Source organism: Mastigoproctus giganteus, chromosome 5, assembly GCF_048544385.1.
Source record: "Mastigoproctus giganteus isolate SK-2022 chromosome 5, ASM4854438v1, whole genome shotgun sequence".
Lineage (NCBI taxonomy): Eukaryota > Metazoa > Arthropoda > Arachnida > Uropygi > Thelyphonidae > Mastigoproctus > Mastigoproctus giganteus.
Window position 1 is genome coordinate 99,794,131 of NC_143579.1, and position 16,601 is coordinate 99,810,731.

Genomic DNA, 16,601 nt, shown 5'->3' on the forward strand with positions numbered 1-16,601 from the left:
ATATTTTATAAATCATTGATGGAACATAGAGTTGCTCTGTACATGGATCCTCCTTGCTGCCTGTCTGCACTATATGGAGAACTGCATGCCTACTCAAGTAATCCCCAAATATCCCTTTATTCATCTACCTTTTTTAATTCAATCCCACCAAGTGTATGTTATTTTTGGATTACTATTCCCACTGTAAGATCTTGCATTTTGCTTAATTAAAGTGTAATTTCCATTTCTCTGACCATTTCCTAAGCCTCTCTATGTTGTCCTGAAGAAGTGCTGCTTAGTACTGATCACTTTCCCAATTTTAACATCATCTGCTGCAGCATCATGCTCTGTATCCCTTTTTAACTACTTTCCCAATCTTAACATCATCTGCAGCATCATGCTGTGTATCCTTTTTTAACTACTTTCCCAATCTTATCATCTGCAGCACCATGCTCTGTATCCTTTTTTAACTACTTTCCCAATCTTATCATCTGCAGCACCATGCTCTGTATCCTTTTTTAACTACTTTCCCAATCTTAACATCATCCTCTGTATGATGCTGCACTATAAGAAGAAGCTCTGTATAAAAAGCCAGTGGTCAAGTTCCAATCCTGACTTCTTATATAAGGTACCATTAATCACAATCCTCAGATTAATGGTACCTAATACAGTGGCGGACAAAAAACTGCATCACCTTAAAAAAAAAGTAACATTTGTAGTGAAACGTATAAGATATTGTTTGATTACCGTCATTTCATTTGTTGCAAAACAAAGGTATTGCATCAGACAATATTTGCAAAGTATTGCATCAGCCATTTCTATAAATACAGCATTGTAAGGGAGGGTATACATGCTCATTCGTATCCTGTTTTGCAGAGGTGTAAGCATGGCTCCATATGTTCAGTTGACACCAAGAAAAAAAAGTGTAGCTGTTGCTCTGTCTCAGGAAGGTTGTTACTTGGGTTTCAGGAGCATTAGCAAGTCAGGCGATATTGCTCCGGGAATATGTGGTGGTCATTCCCTGACTTTTCTGCATCTTCCGTATTTGGTGGATCATGGGCTCAAACCCCGGTCTAATCAAGAAGCATATGCTACACACTGCTGCTCCTGCCCACCTGGCTACGGATGCGGCTCTCAGGAACGGCTTTCTAGGAATGATATCACTGATAAAATAGGCTACCACCAGTCAACAGTATCCTGAGTGCTGAAATTAAAGTGTCAAACCGGTGATGTGAAGAGAAGACCTGGATCAGGCCGAAAGAAAATGACTACACCTTCCCAAGATGAATATTTGAAGCGGCTATGCCTTCGTAATCATCATGTTAGTGCTGCTGATTTGAAACGACTTTGAGATGGCCTGGAACAAGGCCTCTTGAAACAAGTGCATGAACTATTCAAAGACGGCTTTCAGAATGTGGTCTGCATGCCTATCAGCCCAAGAAGAAGCCTTTGCTTGGGCTAAAACGCATGTTTCATGGACAAAAGAGCAATGGGACATCTTTTCTGATGAATCAAAATTCAACCTGCATGGCTCAGATGGGAAGCAATATGTCAGAAGACAAAAATTGGAGGCATACCATCCTGACTGCATAAAACCAGCTGTAAAGTACCCTGCCAGTCAGATGGTCTGGGGATGCATAACAAGCAAAGGGGGGTGGGGCGAATTAAGTTTATTAACGGAACAGTGAATGCAGAAACCGCTTTTGGAAGATATTTATGGTAAATTAAGTATATCAAGTGGAGTCTTTTTTTATTGGATTTCATTCACAGAGATATATATCCCATGTAACAAATGCACACTGATATCTTGGAGAAGTGCCTGAAACCTATTATTAGGGATCACCACACAGACATCCAAAACTGCATATTTCAACAGGACCCAGTACCTTGCCACACAGCAAAATTGGTAGGTTTTATGCTATTTAGATTTAATGAGTGTCTTCTTGTCTCACAAGGCGTAAAACATACACCAATGTTTTCCCTCGCTTTTCTCCCTTAAGGTGCAGGCATACCTCAGAAATGTTGGCATTACATTGTTGGACTGGCCCGTCAACAGTCTAGATTTGAACCCTATTGAAAATTTCTGGTACATGATGTCTAAAATTGCTCAGAAGCCAACAAGTAAGGTTCATCTGCAGGAGAGCATTGTATCGGTGTAGTACCACGAAATTGGAAACCATATATCCAGAAATTGATTAATTCTATGCCAGATCGTTGCAGGGCTGTAATTGCAGATCGAGAAGGAACAACAAAATAATAAGGACTTATTTTGCTGATTTACAGCATAATACTGTTACGTTAACTTGTCATTTCGGGTTGTACGTGTAAATACAATAAAATGTATGTTTGGTTGTCATGATTTCTCAAATTTCCATTAATTATGCATTTTACCCTTTTGGAAGATACTTAAGGTAAATTAAGTATATCAGGTGGAGTCTATTTTATTGGATTTCATTCACAAATATATATATCCAATGTAACAAATGCATTTTGAACATCGTGAACAGGCAAAGTTTTTATGGGCCCCAGCAAATAGAGAAGTTTTGCTTTTTTATGGACTTAAATTGGCATATTAATTTATTTTTTAGAGTTGCTTTATATTCCTAGTAACAATACTTTAGTTTAATTTGAATTTAGATAGAGATTTTGTAGGTTATTACTTAGTATCGGTAAAGGTATCAAATCCATGTGTTCAACAGGTTTTGCAGCTCCCGCGAATGCAAAGTTTTTAATAATACTTAGCCACTTTATTGACTTAATTGTTAGATTAAATTATTTTCTATAGGTAGCTTATAGACCTAGTCAAGCTCCGTGGTTTATTTTAAATTTAGATAGTGCGATTTGGAAAGTAAATAATACCTCGTGTCCGTAGATTAACCGTTCGTAACATGCCGCCATTGTTATACAATACAACATGTGCACCAAACTAGATAGCGTAATGTTTAACGGAAAGCTAGATAGCGAGTATAGTAGTATCAATTAATCAGAAAAATTTATTAATCTTATTAAATTTCATTGTCAATTGAATTGTACTTTAACTAAATAAATATAGCAACCTAGATTTTACAAACGTAACATCATAAATTATTACATGTAAGTTGACAGGGGATAAGAAAGTCATGTAACGTAACTCGGAGATAACATTCGATACCGAAATACATATATATATATATATAGAGAGAGAGAGAGTGAGTGTTATAACTGCATTGGGATATAAGTTTAGAGTTATATTTTGTATTGGAATTTTATTGAACTTGAATAGAAATCATGACTCAGACCAAGCAGCAAAGCAAAAGGCTCAAACTAATGGAAGTGCTGAGGTTCAGGGAAGAACTGAGGTGGAGGGGGAGCAGTTGTCCTCTGAATAACAGTCTGTTGAAATGCACTGCTTGTTTGATGTTTGTGGGCAATCAGGATCGGGACATGATATTGCCAAGGGATGTCTTTGTGTGTGCGCGATGAAAGGAGAGCGAGGAAATCAGGTGCCAACTCGGCATTGTTGTGGGCTTCTATGAGAGCTTGATGGACAGGGTGGATGCCCTCGAAGGATTTAAATTGAGGGCCCATCAAGCTCTCAGCTGCCCCACATCAATGCCAGAGCTTGCACTTGAACATCAAGCAATACAGCGGCAAACCCCAAGGTAGAATGCGCTGGTCCCAAAGGAACTAGTTGTAGGTGACTCTGATGTCAGGGAAACGATGAACATATTGTGCAAAAAGGATAGATGGAACAGGACCAGGATTGTCTGCCAGGGACAAAGGTTGATAACGTAGAGCAGATGTCATCATTTAAGGGCACAAAGGGTGATATTGTTGTACACGTTGGCACTAATGATATTAAGAGTAGGAGACTGGAATTACTTTAAGTACAAGTCAATGCTGAAAAAAAGCCACGAGTTAGGGTTGAATTTGAAAGTGTCTGCAATTCTGCCCAGACACGATTGGAGGGAGTATATGATGAGAGCCTTATCAATCAATTCGGCCCTGGAGAGATTGTGCAAGGCTCAAGGTAGAATTTTTCTCAGCCTGGTCTGTGCTTGTTAGCAGGAGAGACTGCTTCTACAGGGATGGGATATACTTAAATAGAAAGGGTGCAAGGATATTTGCTGATGCTATCGAGGCAGAGTTAGGTGGGTCAGAAACAGCTAGCTTGGGAGGATTGTCAGACTAATAGATTAACAGTAGCCGCTGGCAGAGGTAAAAGTGATTCTTGCACTACTTCTATTGAAATGCAATTGAGCAGCAGCCTGGAAAGCAAGGCAATGGGGATTTCCAGGACTGCTGGGAGTCATAGTGGAACAAGTAAATACTTGGACTGTGTTAGGGTGACTAAGACTAGAAACAGGTGCATGTATACTTGCATATACAACAATTCTAGGAGTATAGTTAAATTCGATGAGCTTGAAGTGCTAGTCAAGAAAAGAGGCAGATATTGTTGAGATATCAGAGACATGGTGTCACACAAACATAAGCAGGGCAGAACTGGAATTTGGGGAGTACAATGTGTACAAAAAGGATAAACATGACAGCAAGAGAGGAGGAGCTATGCTGTTAGTTAAGAAACATAAAATCTAAGGAAGTTGGTGGGCAATGCAATGTTGAGTCCGTTTGGTGTGACATAAATACTAGGAAAGAAAAAATGAGAGTAGGTGTGTGTTATAGGCCAAATGAATCTGATGAGTATAATGAGCAATTTTGTAGAAAAGAGTGTGCCAGTAAATCAGAGTATTTTATCTGACACTATAAAAATAGAGTAGGGGGATTTTAATTTCCGAGATATTAGCATTAACATTAGTAGAGGCATTTGATGCAAGAAAGCAAGCTTATGCAGCATCAGCCCAAAAAATAAATAAATAAAATATAACCACTTCCACTTCACCCCTCTGTTTGTTCGAAATACCTGTCCAGCTGAGCCTTAAACTTATTTAGGCTATCAACTTCCACGACAAGGGATGGAAGTCTATTCTACCAACCAACCACCCCCTGGCTAAAGGCAAATTTCCTCACGTCTATCTTATATCTGTCTTTTCTCAATTTGAATTTATGCCCCCTCAGGTGATTATTCTGAGCAAGAGGAAGAATCGCATCAGCATTGAGCATGCTCAAACCATTCAAGGCTTCGTACACCTCTATCAGATCACCTCACTGGTGCCTAGTCTCCAGACACTGTAATTTGCAAAATTTAAGCCTTTCTTCGTAAGAGCACCCCTTTGTTCCATTCACTAATCTTGTTGCCCTTCTCTGTACTCGTTCCAGCATCTCTACATCCTTCTTGAAATGAGGCCTCCAGACCTGTATACAGTACTCTAGGTGTGGTCTGACCATTGCCTTATACAAGGGAATAATCACCTCCTTATCCCTGCTAGAAAAATTCCTATATATCGTCGACAATACACCATGAGCTACTCTTGCCGCCCATCTGCACTGCCCAGAAAACTTCATATCTGCCTGCACAACCACCCCTAGGACCCTTTCATTCTCTACCACTGTCAGTGTAGTACCACAGAGTTGATATGTTGCTCTGGGGTTGCTGTTTCCCATATGTAGTATACTTTACATTTGTCAATATTAAACTTCATTTGCCACCTCTCAGCCCATCTGCTCAACCTTTCCAGATCCTGTTGAAATAGCATAGTGTCCTTGACAACACTGCCAACCTTCGTATCGTGTGCAAACTTGGACATTAAGCTTGATATACCATCATCAATATCATTTATAAATACAGCAAACAATAATGGACCCAATACCGAACCCTGAGGGACTCCACTAATAACATTACTCCACAATGAGCAGTGTCCATTGATTACCACTCTCTGTCTTCTCCCCCTCAACCACCCCTTTATCCATAGCAGCAATTTGCCTCCAAAGCCACACTGCTCCAATTTGTGCAGCAGTCTCCATGTTCAACAGTATCAAAAGCCTTTCTAAGATCCAAGTATGTAATATCAAAGTTATTCCCTGCATCCAGTTCTTTTGTGACTGCTTCATAGTATCCAATCAAATTGGTCAGGCAAGACTTCCCCTTAACAAAACAATGCTGTGTCTGAGCTATAACTGAAGTCTTGTCTATCCTGCAGTGCTTCTTTAACCAGTGCCTCCATTAATTTTCCAGGAACAGAAGTTAAACTAACAGGTCTATAATTACTTGTGTCGCCCTGTGATTCTCCTTTGTGAATTGGGGTCACATTTGCACATCTCCAGTCCATGGGTACTTCCCCTGAGTCCAAGGAAGCTCTCATAATTATGGCTAAGGGTTTGCTTACTTCCTTTGCTGCCTCCTTTAATATAACTGGATAGATCCCATCCATCCCAGGTGCCTTTCTTGTATTTATCTTCAACAATTTCTCCTCCACTTTACTCTCAGTTATTACAAGATTCTCTAGCTTACTGCCAGAGTTGAATACACCTCTGGCATTCCCCTCGCTGAATAACTCCTCACGTGTCAATGTCGATGCAAAATATTCATTCAGTTTGTTAGCTACCTGAGCAGGATCATCAACAGTTGACCCATTGATAGCAAGTGGACCAATCTGATTCATCCCGTTCCTTCTAGAGTTTACATAACTAAAGAACTCTTTGCTGTTTTTCTTTGCATCCCTTACCAAAGATTTCTCGTAATCTGCCTTCGCCTGCCTAACCTCCTTTGTAACTTGGTTACAGATCAACTTGTATCTATCATAGGCTTCTGTGTCACGTGTTAATTTGTATGTATCCCATGCATTTTTCTTCTCTGCCATATGTCTCATTAGTTCATCTGACATCCACGTAGGCCTAAACCTTGAACAATATTTCTTAATTGGTATGTAAAGCCTAGTAGCTTCCAAGATAAATTCTTTGAATGCTTCCCATTTTGAATTTGCTGTTGGTAACATCATCAGTTGGTCCCACTGTATACAGGATGTTTCAGTTAAACGTTTCAGAACTTCTAAGAGGGGTAGGGTACATCCTGACAACTCGAAATCATATAGCAATGTGGGGTCGGAAATGCTTTCCTGAAGCGGTGTTGTACACAGAAGCACCATAAAGAAAAGAGACCGTAAGTGAGAAATCGTTTTAATAATACATGAAAAGAAGCAAAAGGTACATGGATTAAAGTAAGTGTTCGAAGTTTCTTCCACGGGCTACAATGCACGCCTCACATCTCCGACGCATGGACATCCGAACATTCTGGAATGCTCCAGGCGAATTTCGAATTTCTTGAACAAGAACGCCAAGTTAGTAGGATGGATGATTACACGAACGCAGAGTTAGCCGATATGCATTTGGCGTACGGGGCTGCAAATTGTAGTGGGCCAGCCGCACAGCGTTTGTACGCGGAACGATATCCGACGAGGCGTATTCCCAGTCATAATTTCTTTGCAAGACTGCACCAGAGGTTAGCTGAGAGAGGTTCATTTGAAAGAGCTGACAGGGACAGGGTAAGAACAGCACGGACTCCAGCCGTCGAACAGAATGTGCTGCAGCATGTACAGGGGAATCCAAGAACGAGTACACGAAGTCTAGCAAACGCAGTCGGGGTTTCCATTGCAGCGTCTGGAGGATTCTCCGAGAACAAGACATGCATCCGTTTCACGTGCAGCGTGTCCAGACACAGCAACCGGAGGATTATGCACCTCGTATTGCTTTCGCACAGTGGTACCTTGGAAAATGTGCTACAAATCCCCTATTTCCTGCTGAAGTGTTGTTTTCCGATGAGGCATCCTTCACAAGGGAAGGAATTTTCAACACGCATAACGACCATATCTGGGCGCTCGAGAACCCGCATGCAATACGACGTCGTGCAGCACAGATTCGATTTTCGGTCAATGTATGGGCCGGTATTATGGGAGATCACCTCATCGGACCTTACCTGTTACCGTGTCGTCTAACCAGACCTATCTACTTGATCTTTCTGCAGCAAGTATTGCCACAACGTTTGAGAGATGAACAGATTTCTGCATCGACGCAACAGACAATGTGGTTCCAACACGATGGAGCCCCTGCCCATTATAGCGGAGATGTTCGTAACTACCTGGATGTCACATTTGGTCAACAGTGGATAGGACGTGGTGGTCCCGTGCGTTGGCCTGCTCGGTCACCCGACCTATCATGTCTTGATTTTTATTTCTGGGGTCATATGAAATCGCTAGTTTATGACACCCCTGTTGACAATGCTGAGGAGCTGGTTGCAAGAATCACAGTAGCTGCCGAAGAAATTCGAAATTCGCCTGGAGTATTCCAGAATGTTCGGATGTCCATGCGTCGGAGATGTGAGGCGTGCATGTAGCCCGTGGAAGAAACTTAAAACACTTACTTTAATCCATGTACCTTTTGCTCCTTTTCATGTATTATTAAAACGATTTCTCACTTACGGTCTCTTTTCTTTATGGTGCTTCTGTGTACAACACCGCTTCAGGAAAGCATTTCCGACCCCACATTGCTATATGATTTCGAGTTGTCAGGATGTACCCTACCCCTCTTAGAAGTTCTGAAACGCTTAACTGAAACACCCTGTATAATTTAAATACTGTCTCAGTCTATCATAGTCGCCTTTACGAAAGCAATCACCCTTCCCTTTACCCCTAATGGTAGTTAAATCTTTGAGTAAATCCCACTTCAGCACACTGTCATCACTGCCACCTAGTGGTTCATTTATCTGCAGATTCTTAATGCATGATGAATCACTACTGATAATCAAATCAAGAGTATTACTCCTCTAGTTGCCTCCCGAACATGCTGATGTAGAAAACAATCATCCAATAAATCCAAAAAAAAGCCTTCCTAGTGTGTGAGTGAGTGACCAGCCCCCAAATTCCAGTCAATATCTGGGAAATTAAAATCCCCCATTATAAGACTCTCTGATTTACTGGCCCACTCTATTTCCCTGTACAGTTTCTTATTATACTCATCAGAGTCATTAGGCCTATAGCACCTTCCTACTCTCAATTTTGCTCACCCAATGCTTACGTCACACCAAACTGACTCGACACTGCACTGTCCAGCAATGTCGACTGGCTTCACTTCCTTGGATTTTATGTATTTCTTAACTGAAAGCATAGCCCCTCCCCCCTTCCTATCCTGTCTATCCTTTCTGTAAACATTGTACCCCCAAATTCCAGTTCTGCATTCCTTATATCTGTGTGACACCACGTCTCTGAAATCGCCACAATATCTGCCTGTGATGTTTTGAGCAATACCTCAAATTCATCAAATTTATTTACTAATCTCCTAGCATTGGTGTACACACAAGTATACGTGCACCTGTTCTTTTTCTTAGCTACCCTAACACAACCTATGTGTTTATTTGTCTCCCAGTGATTCCCAGCAGTCTCTGAAATATCCTGCATCTTATTTTCCAGGCTGCGGCTCATTCCAATAGAAGCAGTGCAAGAATCTCTTTCACCTCTGCCAGTGGCTACTGTTAATCTATTAGTCCTTGTATCACCCCAATCTAGCAGTTTTCCGACCCAACTAACACTGCCTCGATACCATCAGCAAACATTCTTGCACCCTTTCTATTTAAATGTATCCCATCCCTGTAGAAGAAGTCTCTCCTGTTAACAAGTACAGACCAGGCTGAAAAAAATTCTACCCCTTGAGCCTTGCACAATCGTTCCAGGGCCGAATTGATCGACAGGGCTCTCATCATTTACTCCCTCCTATCGTGTCTGTGCAGAATTGCAGACACTTTCAAATTCAACCCTAATTCACGGCTTTTTTTCAACAGTGACCTGTACTTGTTAAGTAATTCCGCCGGTCTCCTACTCTTAATATCATTAGTGCTAACTAATGATATTAAGAGTAGGAGACTGCAACAATATCACCTTTTGTGCCCTTAAAAGATGATATCCGCTCTACAACCTATGCCCCTGGCAGACATACCCTGGTCCTGTTCCACTTATCCTGTTTACAAAGCATGTTTCCCTGAAAATAGAGTCACCAACAACTACTAGTTCCTTTGGGACCAGCGCATTCTGCCTTGGGGGCTGCGGCTGTGTTGCGTGATGACCAAGTGCAAGCTCTGGCATTGGTGTGGGCAGCTGAGAGCGTGATGGGCCCCTCACTCTTAATCCTTCGATGGCATCCACCCTCTCCTTCAAGCTCTCATATAGGCCCATAACAATGCCGAGTTGTCGCCTGATTTCCTTACACTCCTTGCATCGCGCGCACACACACAAAGACATCTCCTATGGCAGTATCATGTCCCGTACCTGACTTCTCCACAAACATCAAGCAGGTAGTTCATTTTAATAGGCTGTGATTCAGAGGGCAACTGCCCCCCTCAGTACTTTTGAAAGCCATATAAGTTGCAATTAGTGTAAGCATTAAAACCAAATAATATTGCAAGTGACATGAGTTTTGTTGTCACATATCACATTTCATTTGAGTAAGAAAGTAAATTGCTGTAACACTAATAATCCTCACCAAATCATTGAGCATGAACAGGACTCCCCAAAAATAAGCATGTTTTGTGACATTTCACATGAGAAAATTTATATAATTTTTTTTTATGGAAAAAATTATCAATGGGAACATTTCCTTGGTCATGATAAATAAGTGGTTTGTGCCTCAACTTTGTCAAGATTCTGCTTATTTCACCTTCCCACATGACAGCACACCTCATTTTTGTTTGGACATACAAGACTATCACAAGCTGGAAAATGGATGGGACAAAGATGTGTGGTACTATCCCCCTATATCTCCATACTTAACACCTATAAAGCTTCTTTTTTTTTTTTTTTTTTTTGTAAGGCTATGTACAGGATGCTCTGTTTGTGCCGCCATAGCCAACAGATATTACTAAACTGAAATTCAGATTGACTGAGGCAATGACATCAATAACTGCATACATTACTAGTTGCAAATAATGCAATGATGGAAACTTATACCGTATCAGCAAAAAAAAAAAAAATACACTGCCTCTAGTAATATAGGGTCATCCTGTAAAAGGCTCAAGCCTTTTACTTTGCTGCTCTGGTTAGAGTCATGATTTCAATTTAATTTCAATAAAATTTCAATTTCAGTGCAAAATTAAAACCCTAAACTTATACCCCAACACAGATGTAACACTACATTTTGTTTCAGTATCGAGTGTTATCTACGAAATCCCTTTATATAACTTCCGTATCAAGTTAAGTATTAATTATTTATTTTTTACTAATTATTTATGTTACGTAACCTAAGTCGTTATATTTATAGTGAAAAGTACAATTTAATTGACAATGAAGTTCAACAAGATTGATTATCGGATTAATTTACAATATTATGTACTATACTATACTATATTAAGCTTATGCTATCCATTATCGCGTAACAATGGCGGCAATTGCGAACGGTAAGCACGTGGATTTGATACCCTTTCCGATACTAAGTAATACCTAAAAAACTCTATCTAAGTCACTTTTATCTATGTATCGTAAATAAGAATATAAAACTACTCGAGAAAATAAGTTAACATGCCAATTTAAGCTAATAAAACAGAAAATAAATCAGAAAAAACTTCTCTGTTCCAAGAGCAGCAAAAATGTACATCACAGACTACCCTCGTCCTCAACTCTTGACTGGAATTTGTGTGTTGGTCACTCACACACTAGCAAGGCTTTTGTTGATTTATTGGATGATTGTTTTCTACAGCAGCATGTTTGGGAGGCAACTAGAGGGAGTAATACTCTTGATCTAATAATCAGGAGTGATTCTTCAGGCATTAAGAATCTGCAGATAAAGGGACCACTAGGTGGCAGTGATCACAGTGTGCTGAAGTGGGATTTTCTCAAAGAGATAACTACCATCAGGGGTAAAGGGATATGTTTTTGCTTTCGTAAAGACGACTACGGTTGTTTGAGAGTATTTAAATTCTATATGGTGGGACCAACTGAGGATGTTACCAACAGCAAATTCAAAATGGGAAGCATTCAAAGAATTAATCTTGGAAGCTACTACGCTTTTTAGCATTAGCATTACCATTAGCATTAGTAGAGGCATATGATGCAAGAAAGCAAGCTTATTCAGCATCAGCCAAAAAAAAAAAAAAAAAACCCACTCCCATTTCACCCCTCCGTTCGTTCGAAATACCTGTCCAGTTGAGCCTTAAATTTGTTTAGGCTATCAACTTCAACAACAAGTGATGGAAGTCGGTTCCACCAACCACCCACCCGCTGGCCAAATGCAAATTTCCGCACATCTATCCGACATTCGTCCTTCCTCAATTTGAATTTATGCCCTCTCAGGCGATTATTCTGAGCAAGATGAAGAATCCCATTGGCATTGAGCATGCTCAAACCATTCAAAACCTTATACACCTCTATCAGATCACCTCGCCGGTGCCTAGTCCCAGACTCTGTAATTTGCAAAACTTAAGCCTTTCTTCGTAAGAGCAACCCTTTGTTCCATTCACTAATCTTGTTGCCCTTCTCTGTACCCGTTCCAGCAGCTCTACATCCTTCTTGAAATGAGGCCTCCAGACCTGTATACAGTACTCAAGATGTGGCCTAACCATTGCCTTATACAAAGGGAATAATCACCTCCTTATCCCTGCTAGAAAAATTCCTGTATATCATTGGCACGACACCATGAGCTACTCTTGCAGCTCGTCTGCACTGCTCAGAGAACTTCATATCTGCCTGTACAATTACCCCCAGGTCCTTTTCATTCTCCACCACTGTCAGTGTAGTACCGCAGAGTTGATACGTTGCTCTGGGGTTACTGTTTCCCATATGTAGTACTTTACATTTGTCAATGTTAAACTTCATTTGCCTCCTCTCAACCCATCTGCTCAACCTTTCCAGATCCTGTTGCAGCAGCATAGTATCAGTAGTGTCCTTGACAACCCTTCCCCCCTTTGTATCATCTGCAAACTTGGACATTAAACTTGATATCCCATCATCAATATCATTCATAAACACCGAAAACAACAACGGACCCAACACTGAACCTTGAGGGACTCCACTAATAACATTAGTCCACGTTGAGCAGTGTCCATTGATTACCACTCTCTGTCTTCTGCCACTCAACCATCCCCTTATCCATAGCAGCAATTTGCCTCCAATGCCACACTGCTCCAATTTGTGCAGCAGTCTTCCATGTGCAACAGTATCAAAAGCCTTTCTAAGGTCCAAATATATAATATCAAAGTTATTCCCTGCATCCAGTTTTTTGTGACTACATCATAGTATCCAATCAAATTGGTCAGGCAAGACCTGCCCTTAACAAAACCATGCTGCGTCTGAGCTCTAACTGAATTCTTGTCTAGATGATCCTGCAGTGCGTCTTTAACCAGTGCCTCCATTAACTTACCTGGAACAGAAGTTAAATTAACAGGTCTATAATTACTTGTGTCAGCCTTTGTGAATTGGGGTTACATTTGCACATCTCCAGTCTATGGGTAATTCCCCTGAGTCCAAAGAAGCTCTCATAATTATGGCTAGGGGTTTGCTTACTTTCTTACTGCCTCCTTTAATATAACTGGATAGATCACATCCACCCCAGGTGCCTTTTTTGTTTATCCTTAACAATGTCTCCTCCACTTTCCTCTCAGTTATTACAAAATCATCCAGCTCACTGCCAATGTTTACTTTACCTACATCATTCTCCTTCCTGAATAACTCCTCATACGTGAATGTAGATGCAAAATACTCGTTTAGATTGTTAGCCACCTGAGCAGGCTCCTTAACTGTTGAACCATCAATATCCAGTGGACCAATCTGATTCATCCCTTTCCTTCTCGAGTTTAAATATGTAAAGAACTCTTTTCTGTTTTTCTTTGCATCCTTTGCCAAGGATTTTTCGTAATCTGCCTTTGCCTGCCTAATCTCCTTTGTGACTTGGTTACAGACCAACTTATATCTATCATAGGCTTCCATGTCACTCATTATTTTGTATGTATCCCATGCATTTTCTTCTCTGCCACATGCCTCATTAGTTCATCTGACAACCATTTAGGCCTAAACCTTGAACAATATTTCTTAGTTGGTATGTAAAGCCTGGTAGCCTCCAAGATTAGTTCCTTGAATGCTTCCCATTTTGAGTTCGCTGTTGGTAACATCATCAGTTGGTCCCACTGTATAGAATTTAAATACTGTCTCAGACCATCATAGTCGCCTTTACGAAAACAAAAACCCTTCCCTTTACCCCTCATGGTAGTTAACTCTTTGAGTAAATCCCACTTCAGCACACTGTGATCACTGCCACCTAGTGGTTCATTTACCTGCGGATTCCTAATGCATGAAGAATCACAACTGATAATCAAATCAAGAGTATTACTCCCTCTAGTTGCCTCCCGAACATGCTGATGTAGAAAACAATCATCCAATAAATCCAAAAAAACAAGCCTTGCTAGTGTGTGAGTGACCAACCCACAAATCGCAGTCAATATCTGGGAAATTAAAATCCCCCATTATAAGACTCTCTGATTTACTGGCCCACTCTATTTCCCTGTACAATATCTTATTATACTCATCAGAGTCATTAGGCCTATAGCACACTCCTACTCTCAATTTTGATTTCCCTATGCTTATGTCACACCAAACTGACTCAACACTGCACTGTCCATCGATGTCGACTGGCTTCACTTCCTTGGACCTTATGTGTTTTTTAATTAATAGCATAACCCTTCCTCCCCTCCTGTCCTGTCTATCCTTTCTATACACATTGTATTCCCCAAATTCCAGTTCCGCATTACTTATATCTGTGTGACACCACGTCTCTGATATCCCAACAATATCTGCCTTTGATGTTTTGAGCAATACCTCAAATTCATCAAATTTATTTACTAAACTCCTAGCATTGGTGTACACGCAAATATACATGCACCTGTTTCTATTCTTAGCTACCCAAACACAACCCATGTGTTTACTTGTACCGCAATGACTCCCAGCAGTCTCTGAATTATCCTGCATCTTGTTTTTCAGGCTTCTGCTCATTTCAATAGAAGCAGTGCAAGAATCACTTCCACCTCTGCCAGTGGCTACTGTTAATCTATTAGTCTTTGTATCCCCCCAACTAGCAGTTTTCCGACCCACCTAACACTGCCTCGACAGCATCAGCAAAAATTCTTGCACCCTTTCTATTTAAGTGTATCCCATCCCTGTAGAAGCAGTCTCTCCTGTTAACAAGTACAGAACAGGCTGAAAAATATTCTACCCCTTGAGCCTTGGAGGCACTGGTTAAAGGAGGCACTGGTTAAAGAAGCATTGCAGGATCATCTAGACAAGACTTCAGTTATAGCTCGGACACCGCATGGGTTTTTTTAAGGGGAAGTCTTGTCTGACAAATTTGATTGGATACTATGATGTAGTCACAAAGGAACTGGAAGCAAACAATAACGTTGATATCATATATTTGGATCGTAGAAAGGCCTTTGATACTGTTGAACATGTAAGACTACTGCACAAATTGGAGCAGTGTGGCATTGGAGGTATATTGTTGCTATGGATAAAGGGGTGGTTGAGGGGGAGAAGATGGAGAGTGGTAATCAATGGACACTCCTCTTCGTGGACTAATGTTATTATGGAGTTCCTCAGGGTTTAATGTTGGGTCCATTATTGTTTTCTGTATTTGTAAATGATATTGTTGATGGTATCTCAGGCTTAATGTCCAAATTTGCAGATGATACAAAGGTTGGTAGGGTTGTTAATGACATTAATGACAGTACACTGCTGCAACAGGATCTAGAAAAGTTGAGCAGATGGGCTGAGAGGTGGCAAATGAGGTTTAACGTTGAGAAATGTAAAGTACACTACATATGGGAATCAGTAATCCCAGAGTAATGTATCAACTCTGTGGTACCACACTGACAGTGGTAGAAAATGAAAAGGACCTGGGGGTTATTGTGCAGGCAGATATGGAGTTTTCTCAGCAGTGCAGACGGTCTGCAAGAGTAGCTCATGGAGTATTGTCAATGATACACAGGAATTTTTCTAGCAGGGATAAGGAGGTGATTATCCTCTTGTGTAAGGGAACGGTCAGGCCACACCTTGAGTACTGTATACAGGTCTGGAAGCCTCATTTTAAGAAGGATGTAGAGCTGTTGGAATGAGTACAGAGAAGGACAACAAGATTAGTGAATGGAAGAAAGGGTTGCTCTTACGAAGGAAGGCTTAAATTTTGCAAATTACAGAGCCTGGAGACTAGGCACCGGAGAGGTGATCTGATTGAGGTGTATAAAGCCTTGAATGGTTTGAGCATGCTCAATGCTGATGGGATTCTTCCTCTTGCTCAGAATAAGCACCTGAGAGGGCATAAATTCAAATTGAGGAGAGGCAGATGTAGGATAGATGTGTGGAAATTTGCCTTTTGCCAGCGGGTGGTTGGTTTGTGGAACAGACTTCCATCCCTTGTAGTGGAAGTTGATAGCCTAAATAAGTTTAAGGCTCAGCTGGACAGGTATTTTGAACGATCAGAGGGGTGAAGTGGAAGTGGTTATTTTTTATTTATTTATTTATTATTATTATTTTATTTTTATTTTTGGCTGATGCTGCATAAGCTTGCTTTCTCGCAACAAATGCCTCTACTAATGCTAATGGTTTTAGCATAGATGTGTAGAAGTTTGCCTTAAGCTGGTGTGTGGTTGATTGCTGGAACAAAGTTCCAACTGTCGTAGTTGATAGCTTAAATAGATTGAAGCAGAACTTGACAAACATTTGGAG